This window comes from Coregonus lavaretus (assembly GCF_964263955.1).
Source record: "Coregonus lavaretus genome assembly, chromosome: 33".
Lineage (NCBI taxonomy): Eukaryota > Metazoa > Chordata > Actinopteri > Salmoniformes > Salmonidae > Coregonus > Coregonus lavaretus.
In genome coordinates this window covers 31,089,176-31,101,997 of record NC_140020.1, presented here as the reverse complement: position 1 = coordinate 31,101,997, position 12,822 = coordinate 31,089,176, and the positions used below count along the sequence as shown (strand labels likewise).

Genomic DNA, 12,822 nt, shown 5'->3' with positions numbered 1-12,822 from the left:
TCATCAATAAGTGCATTGACGACGTCGTCCCCACGGTGACCGTAGGTACATATCCCAACCAGAAGCCATGGATTACAGGCAACATCCGCACCGAGCTAAAGGCTAGAGCTACCGCTTTCAAGGATCGGGACCCTAATCCGGACTCTTATAAGAAATCCCGCTATGCCCTCAGACGAACCATCAAACAGGCAAAGCGTCAATACAGGACTAAGATTGAATGCTATTACACCGGCTCTGATGCTCGTCGGATGTGGCAGGGCTTGCAAATTATTACAGGCTACAAAGGGAAACCCAGCTGCGAGCTGCCCAGTGACACGAGCTAAATGTATTTTATGCTCGCTTCGATGCAAGCAACACTGAAGCATGCATGAGAGCACCAGCTGTTCCGGACGACTGTATGATCACGCTCTCCGTAGCCAATGTGAGCAAGACCTTTTAAACAGGGCAATAGTCACAAGGGTGCGGGGCCAGACGGATTACCAGGAAGTGTACTCAGAGCATGTGCGGACCAACTGGCAAGTGTCTTCATTGACATTTTCAACCTCTCCCTGACCCAAGTCTGTAATACCACTAACTTATTGGTAGGGCTACAATTACTTGTTACTTCTGTGAGCTTTCATTATCCTCCCTCCCTCACGAGAGAGAGAAATTATAAAATATCTTAAAGATATGTGGGTTTTTGGTAATGGAATTACAAGGCAAACAATTTCTCCAAAACAAAATAGAAGTGTTGATGTTAGTAGGGAGGAGTCTTTACTAGCGGTGTAACAGGTCACCAAACCCACGGTTCGGTACGTTTTTCGGGTCACGGTTTGGTTACAGTAAAGCACCCTATTTGTGGCCCAAGTCCAGCTTCTTTGACAGCATTCACAATGTTTCTGGCATTTACTTTTTTGATGGGGATTGTTATGTTGAGTCACTTGGAGGCGGAGGAGGGGCCTTGCGGTGTGTGTACTTTGAGCGAGTGACACGGGCAGTGAGGGAGAGACAGCAACCAACCATACCAAGCCGACTCAAGCTAGTAGACTAACTTCTAGCTGGTCTTGACTGCATCAAACCTAGAGAAGCTAGTTATCTAATCACCTCCATTCAGATTAAGTAGCAGCCTACCTGTTGGCTCTTGGTCATTGTAGCATATCCTTGTCATTTAACTTTTAATTCCATCTTCCATTGATTAGATCATCTCCTAACTTACTTTGCCACTCAGAGGCTCTATCCCAGATAGCAAAACATTTCTTCCTGCTTGCTATTTTCCTCTTTCACTCAAGGCTATAAATTCCTACCGCCAGCGGGCAAGCGGAGTTTGCCTTAAAGATGTGATTTACGTCTCTGGCGGGTAGCCCCCACTCTTAGGACCGCTATAAGCCCTTGGCAGGCCGCTTTTGCATCTCTGGTGTTTAGCCTCCACTCAGAGGACAGCTATAAACCCTCTGCAAGCCATCTAGCCACGAGTTAATTTGAAAGACAATAGCAAGGAATTTCTCTAATCTCAAATTCAGCCTGCCACCTTCGAGCTAACCACAGCCAGCCAGAGGCTGCAAGCTGTTTTTGTTTCTATAAGTAATTTACATTTGTTGGCATTTTTATTTTATTATATTTATTTGCTAATTTTGAAAACAATACAACCACACGTGGACATAATGCATTTAAAATCATTGAGGATTACACAAAAAGTGATACCCCTAATAATTTACAGTTTTAAGTAGATTACTGATACATTGATTATGCACCAAAATAGCCTAAATTTTTGCCATTTTATTTAATATACTATATTTTAATATAGTGGAGAGAACTCGATATACCCACTTTTTAAACTCCTTTGCCAAAGTCATGTTATTTGCATGAAGGTTTTTGATATAGGCTACAATCTATGATTCATACAGTCAATCCTGCCAATAGAGAAATGTACAGTAGGCGGTGGCGCCTCTTAAACCTAACAGAAGAAGCCGAAAAGCCCAACTTCAACGCAGAATCGTGTTAGTCGAAACCAAGACTGTTCTCAGGGCAGGCCTGGTTGCAGCTAGATATTTTCAAGTTGCGTCAGGGACAATTTGGGCATTTTAACTAACACACTGCCCTTTATTCTAATTATTCTAATCTGCCACATTCGTTCTCATAACCTACTACGAAAAGTCACTTCTGCTGGTCAAAACTGGCAGATTTGCCCTGAGAGCAGTCTGAGTATCCACTAATGCGATACAGAAACTTCAACAGGAAGTTACCATTCTTGGCTAGTAGAAAAAATAATGGCGATTTGCGAGTTTTGGAAAGAAAACACCACAGGCTTTTCAGGGCTCAACTTTAATGCTTGTCCACTTGCCCGGGGAAGTAAAAATAATTGTCGGACAAGCAGATTCTAGATTAAGTTGTCCGAATGGACAAAATGGCCTAAAAATATAAAAAATATTTCACAATATCAAACAATTAGGCTAGACCGATCAGAATTGTATCAAAGTGTCCTTCAGATGCGATGTGTTGCGCACATACGTCACACTCTCTGCAGAGCGCATTGGAGTATAATTATTGTAGGTCTGCATTGACAGATCTCACAGGGCATTGGAGTATAATTATTGTAGGTCTGCATTGACAGATCTCACAGGGCATTGGAGTATAATTATTGTAGGTCAGCATTGACAGATCTCACAGGGCATTGGAGTATAATTATTGTAGGTCAGCATTGACAGATCTCACAGGGCATTGGAGTATAATTATTGTAGGTCTGCATTGACAGATCTCACAGGGCATTGGAGTATAATTATTGTAGGCCTGCATCGACAGATCTCACAGGGCATTGGAGTATAATTATTGTAGGCCTGCATCGACAGGCACAAGCAGTCTTTCAATCATGCAGTGGCGAGATGCGTTTTTGAAATCAAAGTGTTGATATTCATTGCTAGTTAGTGAGTTATTTGCCCAGTTACAGTATCTCACTATTGTATATACTATCATATTCTGCTTCGGCACTATCTTATTCCACTCACTATGCACATGGGCAAACTATGTCCATACTATATCCCTATAGGCAATCTTTTTTCTTATTTTATTTGATCTACATGCCTTTTGTACTTGATTTAGTTTATAATTTTTAGTATGTTATATATTTACAATGTCACTTATTGGATTGCTTTCCTATGTTACTTATTTGATTACTATGTCACTTTTCCACCATTGCACTGTGAGAAGCCTGCAAGAACATGAAAATAAAATTAGATTTGACTTGACTTGTCACCAGTGGATCCAGGTGACCAGGACTGACTCTCGTTATCTGATATATTTTGCACACACACATTTACAGTACTTTTCCAGAAACCTTTTTCAAATGGACATGGCATCCAATGTATCTTAAATAATACAAATATATACAGTGAGGGGAAAAAAGTATTTGATCCCCTGCTGATTTTGTACGTTTGCCCACTGACAAAGAAATGATCAGTCTATAATTTTAATGGTAGGTTTATTTGAACAGTGAGATACAGAATAACAACAAAAAAATCCAGAAAAACGCATGTCAAAAATGTTATAAATTGATTTGCATTTTAATGAAGGAAATTAAGTATTTGAACCCCTCTCAATCACAAAGATTTCTGGCTCCCAGGTGTCTTTTATACAGGTAACGAGCTGAGATTAGGAGCACACTCTTAAAGGGAGTGCTCCTAATCTCAGTTTGTTACCTGTATAAAAGACACCTGTCCACAGAAGCAATCAATCAATCAGATTCCAAACTCTCCACCATGGCCAAGACCAAAGAGCTCTCCAAGGATGTCAGGGACAAGATTGTAGACCTACACAAGGCTGGAATGGGCTACAAGACCATCGCCAAGCAGCTTGGTGAGAAGGTGACAACAGTTGGTGCGATTATTCGCAAATGGAAGAAACACAAAATAACTGTCAATCTCCCTGGGCCTGGGGTTCCATGCAAGATCTCACCTCGTGGAGTTGCAGTGATCATGAGAACGGTGAGGAATCAGCCCAGAACTACACGGGAGGATCTTGTCAATGATCTCAAGGCAGCTGGGACCATAGTCACCAAGAAAACAATTGGTAACACACTACGCCGTGAAGGACTGAAATCCTGCAGCGCCCGCAAGGTCCCCCTGCTCAAGAAGAAGCACATTAAGGTCCTGGAGTGGCCTAGCCAGTCTCCAGACCTTAATCCCATAGAAAATCTGTGGAGGGAGCTGAAGGTTTGAGTTGCCAAACGTCAGCCTCAACCTTAATGACTTGGAGAAGATCTGCAAAGAGGAGTGGAACAAAATCCATCCTGAGATGTGTGCAATCCTGGTGGCCAACTACAAGAAACGTCTGACCTGTGTGATTGCCACCAAGAACTAAGTCAAATACTTATTTCCCTCATTAAAATGCAAATCAATATATAACATTTTTGACATGCGTTTTTCTGGATTTTTTTGTTGTTATTCTGTATCTCACTGTTCAAATAAACCTACCATTAAAATTATAGACTGATCATGTCTTTGTCAGTGGGCAAACGTACAAAATCAGCAGGGGATCAAATACTTTTTTCCCTCACTGTAAATGTATAAAAAATAAGTGGCGACAGGGAGTCTGTCACTCTGACTTGCAGGTGTAGCGTCGCCGGTCAGGAGAAGGGCGTGTGGGCTGTGTGAGGGAAAACTGCACGTGCAAAAAGTAGCCTATCGCGGTTGCCCCATGAATGATGCGATAGGCAAAAAAGCTGTCGCATGGCGCTCGACCACTCTGGAGGGACGCCGGCCTCCCGAGTGCTCATTGCTAACTGGAATGACTGTAGCAGTGCCCCTTTGATGACTTGTGATTGGCCGACAATAACAACAAGCTACACGCGCCACTCTGGATAGGCTATTCTCATTGAGCTGTGGCAACATATTGTTAACGTTTTATCCATAACTCTGTCCATTGCCGTTGTAATCTAGGCATTTAGCTCATCTGGTAGGCTGAGTGGATGCATGCATAGATGGGGATAATGAGGGGTGTTGAGAGGTGCAAAACAAATTAACACAAAGAAGCCCCAAAATGCCACAAAGTAGTTTTCTTTGTAGCATTATCGTTAGCCGGCTCATAGATCGCGTCACCGCGCATGCAGAGAACACCTCTGGGAAACTCTGCTCGCTCTCATCGAGAATCCCTACAAACGACGGCTTAGCGGAAACCACTAGAGGTGGAGACACGACAGGCCATACATGCTCACCAGCCAAGTTATTCCCAAGGATAACGTTGATACCCTCAATAGGCAACAAAGGACGCAGCCCTACAACTACCTTGCCTTTCACCAGTTCAGAATCCAATATCAGTTTATGCAATGGATCTGACCGTGTTCATTCCGATTCCCCTAATTAAAACACTATTCCCCCAAATCAGTCTCAGCAGAGAAGGGTAACACAGCCTCTAACAGAAACGACTCAGAGGCAGCTGTGTCCCTCAGGATTTTCACTGGTACTGGGTCCTTACTTCCTAACAGAGACACAAAACCCTCCGTAATAATAGGTAAATAATCTGGGTCAATTGGGACTTTCACATGCACCTGGGCATGAGACGAAGTAACAGGAGTGAACGGATGTGGGACAGGCGCCGCTAACGCCGTAGGCTTAGGTTTAACGTTAGCGTAAGTACTAAATTTACCCTTTGCCCTGAGAACAGGACATTCGTTTTTCCAATGACCTGAACCGTGACAGTGTTGACACTCTTGACTAATGTCAGCTTTACAACGGGAGCCAGGCTCAACCGTAGATGAAGCTCTGCCCGTGAACCAGAGTACCTCGGTGGGCGAGGCCCAAATCTCTCCAAACGCCCCCACTCATTCCGAATACAGGGCGCTGCAAAAACACTTTTGTGAGTCAAAACATACTCGTCCGCCAAAACCGCAGCTTCAGAGATAGTCTTCACTTTTCGTTCGGTAATGTACGTGGCCATTCGATCAGGGATCGTGTCCTTAAATTGCTCTAGCATAATCAGATCACACAGCCCCTGAAAACTCATAACCACAGAGGCGGAACACCAGCGATTAAACTGTGACGATAACTCTCGCGCAAACTCAACATGAGTCTGTTTATCAGCCCTTTTTAAAGTTCTAAATCGTTGGCGGTAAACTAGAGCCTGTAAGACCTGCCTTGTTGATAGTGCTGTTAAGCGCTTTATTATGGCTCAGGAACCAATTTGTAACACAGCCATTTTATCCTTATCATAGCTGACACTGTCGACTACACCAAGAGCTGAATATGCTTCCTGCGCTTTACCAGTCAACACACACTGCAACATTCGATCAGAATCAGGCCAACTCCTAGCATCAGCAACACGCACAACGAAAAGAACGTGTCAAGGTCCTTCTCATTACATTTTGGCAACAGCCGTAAGTTTTCAACAATATAAAATATGTCCGGAGCACGACCGAGAGAGGAGCGACCCCTAGGTAAATCAGGGTCACCTTCCCAAAGCAAACTCTCCCCCGAGAGCTTTCTTTCTCTAACCAATTCTAACCGCTCTTGTTGCAGCTTGATTTAAATGCGCTCCAAATCCTGTTTAATTTCCAATTCCTTTTCATGCTTAACACGATCATACTCACGATCATGCTCTTGCTGTAAGAGAAGCAGTTCTTTCTGCTGTTCAAAAGAAAGACTACTAGGGCTAACAGACGGAGCGGCCATTGAAACGAAACGAGGAGACGGCTGGGGAGGTGGTGAGTCCTCGGCAGAGGCTGCACCAGTGGTAACTTCTAGTATACCACTCTCCATCAGATTGGCCTTCAATATCAACCTAACAATTTTTTCAGACATGTATCACTAATTTCAACCTGGTAGTGTTCAGCGATCTTCAACAGCCGTTCTTTAGTACATAATTCGAACAGTTCCTCTGATGGAACGCGAATGAACTCGTCTACATTAGACGCCATAGTCACAAGTAACTGCTAAAAAAAATACTTTCTCTTGCCCTCTACTGAGCACACCAGACCGGACCACAACAAGAGAAGTGGCAATCCCACTGGGCACCACAGGAGAGAGATGAGATATAAGAAGCCTCCCCAAATCCTACAATAACTCAATCCTATTCTTCGTGCAGATTCACGGTGGGTAATTACGCACTGTAGCCCACTGGCATGGAAAACCACCCCAGCATGCTGGCGGATTCCCCCCCAAGCCACGGATGTGCCCCTGAGACAACTGCTCTGTCCAAGGACACCACAAAAATAACAAACAAAATAACCATGCCCAACGTATTCCAAAGTGGAACACGTCGCTAAGCCTAACAGGGGAAAAGAAAGGCTATAGCTCCGGGTAGCAAATTGCACAACCGTACCCAGATTTCCCACTGAGGTACACAGCAGATTGTACTCGGTTCCTCAGACCTATGTCCCAACAGTGAGTAGAGCAAGAGTTTCCAGCCTGGGCAGGGGCCTGGAAACTAACCAATATTCCTCTCTCCAACACAGCACACAACCTACTATCCACCACAGTGAATACCAACCAAAGCGCATCCCAATTAGCATTAAACCATCATAATGCAACAAAATACTATACGCCAAAATGTCTATGAACCAACCTTACGATCCCGGACGAGCCACGACTTGTTACAAACCAGCTCATTGCCCGTAACAAAGAGGGAGACAATGCAGAGATAAAGAAATGACAAACATATTTATTAAATCAAGTAAACTATATCCATGTAACAATGCTGTGTAGTCAGTAGTGTAAGTGAGTGGATGCGTGCCTAGATGGGGATAATGAGGGGTGTTGAGGTGCAAAACAAATTAACACAAAGAAGCCCCAAAATGCCACAACCAAAAGTCTCCTCGATGTATGGGGGAAAAGGTGTATTTATCCCCGGGACACACCCGAGCCCATGTGTGTCCCATTTTGCTGACGACCCTCCCGGCTCCGCCCACCGACATCCTATTAAGGAAAGAGGGTCGTCACAGTTCCTTAACATTTAGAGATTGCACGCCAACTGTTGTTAACAGAGACATACCCCTCCCCCTCTTGCCTTATCCGAGTCTTATCCAGACTGAACCATTTGAATTAAAAATCTTCATCCAAATCGAGGTTAGTCCTGATGTCCACAAGCTGTTTTCAGTCATAGGATATGATGGCGGAGCCATTGTGTAACAAAAAGATCAGCGTAAAAAGAAAACACACAAAATAAGACTGCAGCAATCCACAGCAGCGCCATCTTCATAATGGTGTGTGTTTTAAATTATGTATGTCTATGGTATATGTACTATCTAGGTACCTGAGCTGAGTCAAAAGGGAGACTAGGCATCTACCACCCCACTACCACCATCTGATTAGTTCTTTAAGTTCTTTTTTTGTCCCCCTACTTTGGATCTGAAATCATCATCACCCACTAATTAACTTGTCATTTTTGCAGATTAAGTGTTTGAGCTAATAATGTATCAGTGTTGCACGGTATACCAAAACGTCTGTACTTTTTCGATACTAGAACATGAAAAATGGTTCGGTACTAGAATTGTTTTTACTTTCGGTACTAATGTCAAATGTCTCACAGATCAAGCCTGTCTATCAGCATAGCCAACCCTTTATTATAGTGTGCACCGTGCCTGTTCCACTTACTCACTGCTAGCCTGCACTGGGAGCCTGGGCTGTATCATGTTAGCTCTCCACTCATGCTGCACAGAAGTTAACACACTTGAATAATGTGACATGGCATGTAGAAATGTTTAAACTATTAATTACTGTTAGCAAAACAATGTCCATACGGGCTAGCCTAGAACACTTTATAATGCATGAAGATACTGGTAGCTTCCAGCTTCTAGGCTAACTTTCATGGCTAGCTGACAGCTAAAGCTATCATCAATCTTTTACCCTAGTACTTTGTGATAATGCAAACCATAATGCAAAATATGCTGATTTCAAAGCTGATTGCCACCAAAAACCTTATTAATTCACATTCGGTCTCTCTCTCATCTCTCCCAAAGATGTTCTATTGCTTCAGCGAACTGACTGTGCCTCGACAGGCCGCCCCCCCCTCTTGCTTCATGAATAACGTCATTACTGGTTAAAGAGTGACTGCCCCTAAAAAACAACTAATCCCATTCAAAACGGCCTATGTGGCATCGATATGAGTCAAACGTATTCTAGTGTCAAAATGTACTACAAAGTGCAAAAGGGATCATTTAAAGTCAATCTCGTCTAAAATGGAGTTTGGAACCTCAGTGCGTCACAATGAGTAAATGAAGGTTGGGTTAGGATTGCAATTATGTCAACAAATCATGTCCCCTTTTGCCAAGCTCCACGTGCAAATCGCCCCTTCACTCACTTCGCTTCCCTTCATTGAATGGGGCTCTGTTGTTTCATCGCCCCCAACCATCGCGTTCAAAGGATCATGGCCGTTTAAGACTGAAAAGCCCATGCAATGCATGCTTCCAGCAGGATGCACAGCCTATGGTTTGGATGCCCTGCCGAAAAACCCCATCATCATGCAGAATAGGTGGTTGGAGTTAGTTGGTCCCCAGTGGTGGTGAGTATACTAGTAGCAAGACCATAGACTGCTGGTTATGTATCTGGTTATGTATATTTTGATAATCATTATCATCGCTAGCATAGCTGACGTTAGCTAGCTACCAACTAGCTAGCCAGTTAACGTTAGCCTACCTTAATACAACTCGGATTTGGCTTGGAAGCATGATAACATTTCAAAAGAAGGCAAATAATTAGTAGGAAAACCTTTTGTCATGATTGTGACGTCGCCAGACTGACGTTAGATGCAGTATAACTTTAGCCAACTAACTAAGATTGAGGGGACCACTGTATTTTAGCTAGCTAACATTAGCATTGCTAGCTATTTTGACGACGACATAATATGGCAAAGTTGTTTCCTACTAATTATTTACTTTAGCAATGTTATTGTATCTCCATGCCACTCTGTTAGTGTAATTAAGATGAAACAGTCACTAGCCTCCGAGGTGCAACCAATTTTTTTTTTTATGCAGCTATGGTGGTACTGGCTAACTCATGTCTGACTACAACAGCGTATTACCTACCAGCAACAAACTCAAAACATGTCACAGTTGGTTGGTTATATATGTAAAGCATAGAATTAGCTTCCAAACGAGATTACGTTATTTCTTGAGCTATGTTTATAATTGAGGGATGATGATAATCGTTGACCCTGTTTTTCTGTCAGACAAATTGCACAGTTGGGTGCCAGACTGAACCCCTGGTCATGAACGGATGCCGGGACCTACCAGAAGGAGCAAAGGTGGGAATCATAACATGTCCAGCAATTTGATTTCTATTTGTATTTATTAAGGATCTGCCAAGGCAGCAGCTACTCTTCCTGGGGTCCGGAAACATTAAGGCAGTTTACAATACATTCATAACAGATTTCACAACGCACTGTGTGCCCTCAGGCCCCTACTACACTACCACATATCTACAACACAAAATCCATGTGTACGTGTGTGTATAGTGCGTATGTTATCATGTGTGTGTATGCATGTGTCTGTGCCTATGTTTGTGTTGCTTCACAGTCCCCGCTGTTCCATAAGGTGTATTTAGTTACCTGATGTGGAATAGAGTTCCATGTAGTCATGGCTCTATGTAGTACTGTGCACCTCCCATAGTCTGTTCTGGACTTGGGGACTGTGACGAGACGTCTTGTGGGGTATGCATGGGTGTCTGAGCTGTGGGCTAGTCGTTTAAACAGACAGCTCGGTGCTTTCAACATGTCAATACCTCTCACAAATACAAGTAGTGATGAAGTCAAACTCTCCTCCACTTTGAGCCAGGAGAGATTGACATGCATATTATTAATGTTAGCTCTCGGTGTACATCCAAGGGCCAGCCGTGCTGCCCTGTTCTGAGCCAATTGCAATTTTCCTAAGTCCCTCTTTGTGGCACCTGACCACACGACTGAACAGTAGTCCAGGTGCGACCAAACTAGAGCCTGTAGGACCTGCCTTGTTGATAGTGCTGTTAAGAAGGCAGAGCAGCGCTTTATTATGGACAGACTTCTCCCCATCTTAGCTACTGTTGTATCAATATGTTTTGACCATGAAAGTTTACAATCCAGGGTTACTCCAAGAAGTTTAGTCACCTCAACTTGCTGAATTTCCACATTATTTATTACAAGATTTAGTTGAGGTTTAGTGAATGATTTGTCCCAAATACAATGCTTTTAGTTTTTGAAATATTTAGGACTAACTTATTCCTTGCCACCCATTCTGAAACTAACTGCAGCTCTTTGTTAACTGTTGCAGTCATTTCAGTCGCTGTAGTAGCTGACGTGTATAGTGTTGAGTCATCCGCATACATAGACACACTGGCATTACTCAAAGCCAGTGGCATGTCGTTAGTAAAGATTGAAAAAGTAAGGGGCCTAGACAATTGCCCTGGGGAATTCCTGATTCTACCTGGATTATGTTGGAGCGGCTTCCATTAAAGAACATCCTCTGTGTCCTGTTAGACCGGTAACTCTTTATCCACAATATAGCAGGGAATGTAAAGCCATAACACATACGTTTTTCCAGCAGCAGACTATGATCGATAATGTCAAAAGCTGCACTGAAGTCTAACAAAACAGCCCCCACAATATTTTTATCATCAATTTCTCTCAGCCAATCATCAGTCATTTGTGTAAGTGCTGTGCTTGTTGAATGTCCTTCCCTAGCGTGCTGAAAGTCTGTTGTCAATTTGTTTACTGTAAAATAGCATTGTATCTGGTCAAACACAATTTTTACCAAAACTTTACGAAGGGTTGGTAACAGGCTGATTGGTCGGCTATTTGAGTCAGTAAAGGGGGCTTTACTATTCTTAGTAATGGTTACGCAACCTACAAAATAATTTAATTCACTGTTCACTTGCTATTTTCACAGCTTGTCAGGCAAGACCTCCGAATAAAAGTGTGTCATGCGACACAAGTACCCTTGTGTGACACCTAATCGGTTGTCTCCCTGGACTCCTATGAAAAGGACACGCCATCATGAGGCCTCTGATAGTGATCTGAGTTACTGCCCTGATGACACATACAGCTTCATCAACAACGACAGGTAATGTGTGTGTTATGTAAAAAGTTGTATTAAGAAATAAACGTCTTGATAAAATAGTAGGCTAATTCCCCAGCCAAGCAGATGCAACTAGTTGTCATTTTGGTTGTGAAGTGCATTAGCAAATAAAATTGACCTTTCTTTAGAATAAAATGCTATTTACTACTTGGCTGTATATTATATCACCCTGTCACAGGCCCTCCCAGTCAACACCACCCCATAAGAATGCCTGCTGCAGTTGTTCGAGAGATGTCCAGTTTGCAGCCGAACATACAGCATAGAGATCAACAAGGGAGCTCTCATCAGCACGATGCAGACATGCCCTCGCTGTGAGCATTCCTATGAATGGAACAGTCAGCCACATGTTGGCAAGTATCCGGCCAGCAACCTTCACCTGTCAGCGGCAACAGCTTTCACAGGCTCATCATTTGTACAAATATAGAAGGTAACCCACTTCATTACTTTGATACATTTGATAACCCAGTTGTGAAACATGATTTATGTAAACTGACATTTTGTTGCTTATTTCCTACTTCTTAGATGCATATAATGTCCAGGGTGTAACATAGCCTGGTGGAACCAGCTTGATCGCTGTGTTCACCTTTCTAGTTCACTTCACATTTTATGATATCTGAAGTGAAATAGAAAGGTGAACGCAGCGATCAGGTTGGTTCCACCAGGCTAATCATAACCACCATTGATAATGTAATCAGTGCACTGTTTGTGTGTGACCGACCAGTATCTTTGATGTGGGGCCAGGAGCTGATCTACACTGCTATGTCCATCAATGCGGCTCTGGCAAAGACCTCAGCTCTTGCCTGCTCACCAAC

General features: G+C 43.2%; 1 long non-coding RNA gene across 1 annotated transcript in view; it reads left to right on the top strand.

Moving 5' to 3' along the window:
• The window catches only part of LOC311108295, a 33,464-nt gene extending 20,920 nt beyond the window's left edge, over positions 1-12,544 (top strand). The window contains exons 2-4 of the long non-coding RNA XR_014610503.1: positions 10,132-10,206; positions 11,822-11,995; positions 12,189-12,544. This is a non-coding gene — a long non-coding RNA (uncharacterized lncRNA). The remainder of the gene's footprint in view (positions 1-10,131; positions 10,207-11,821; positions 11,996-12,188) is intronic.
• The last annotated feature ends 278 nt before the right edge of the window (positions 12,545-12,822 follow it).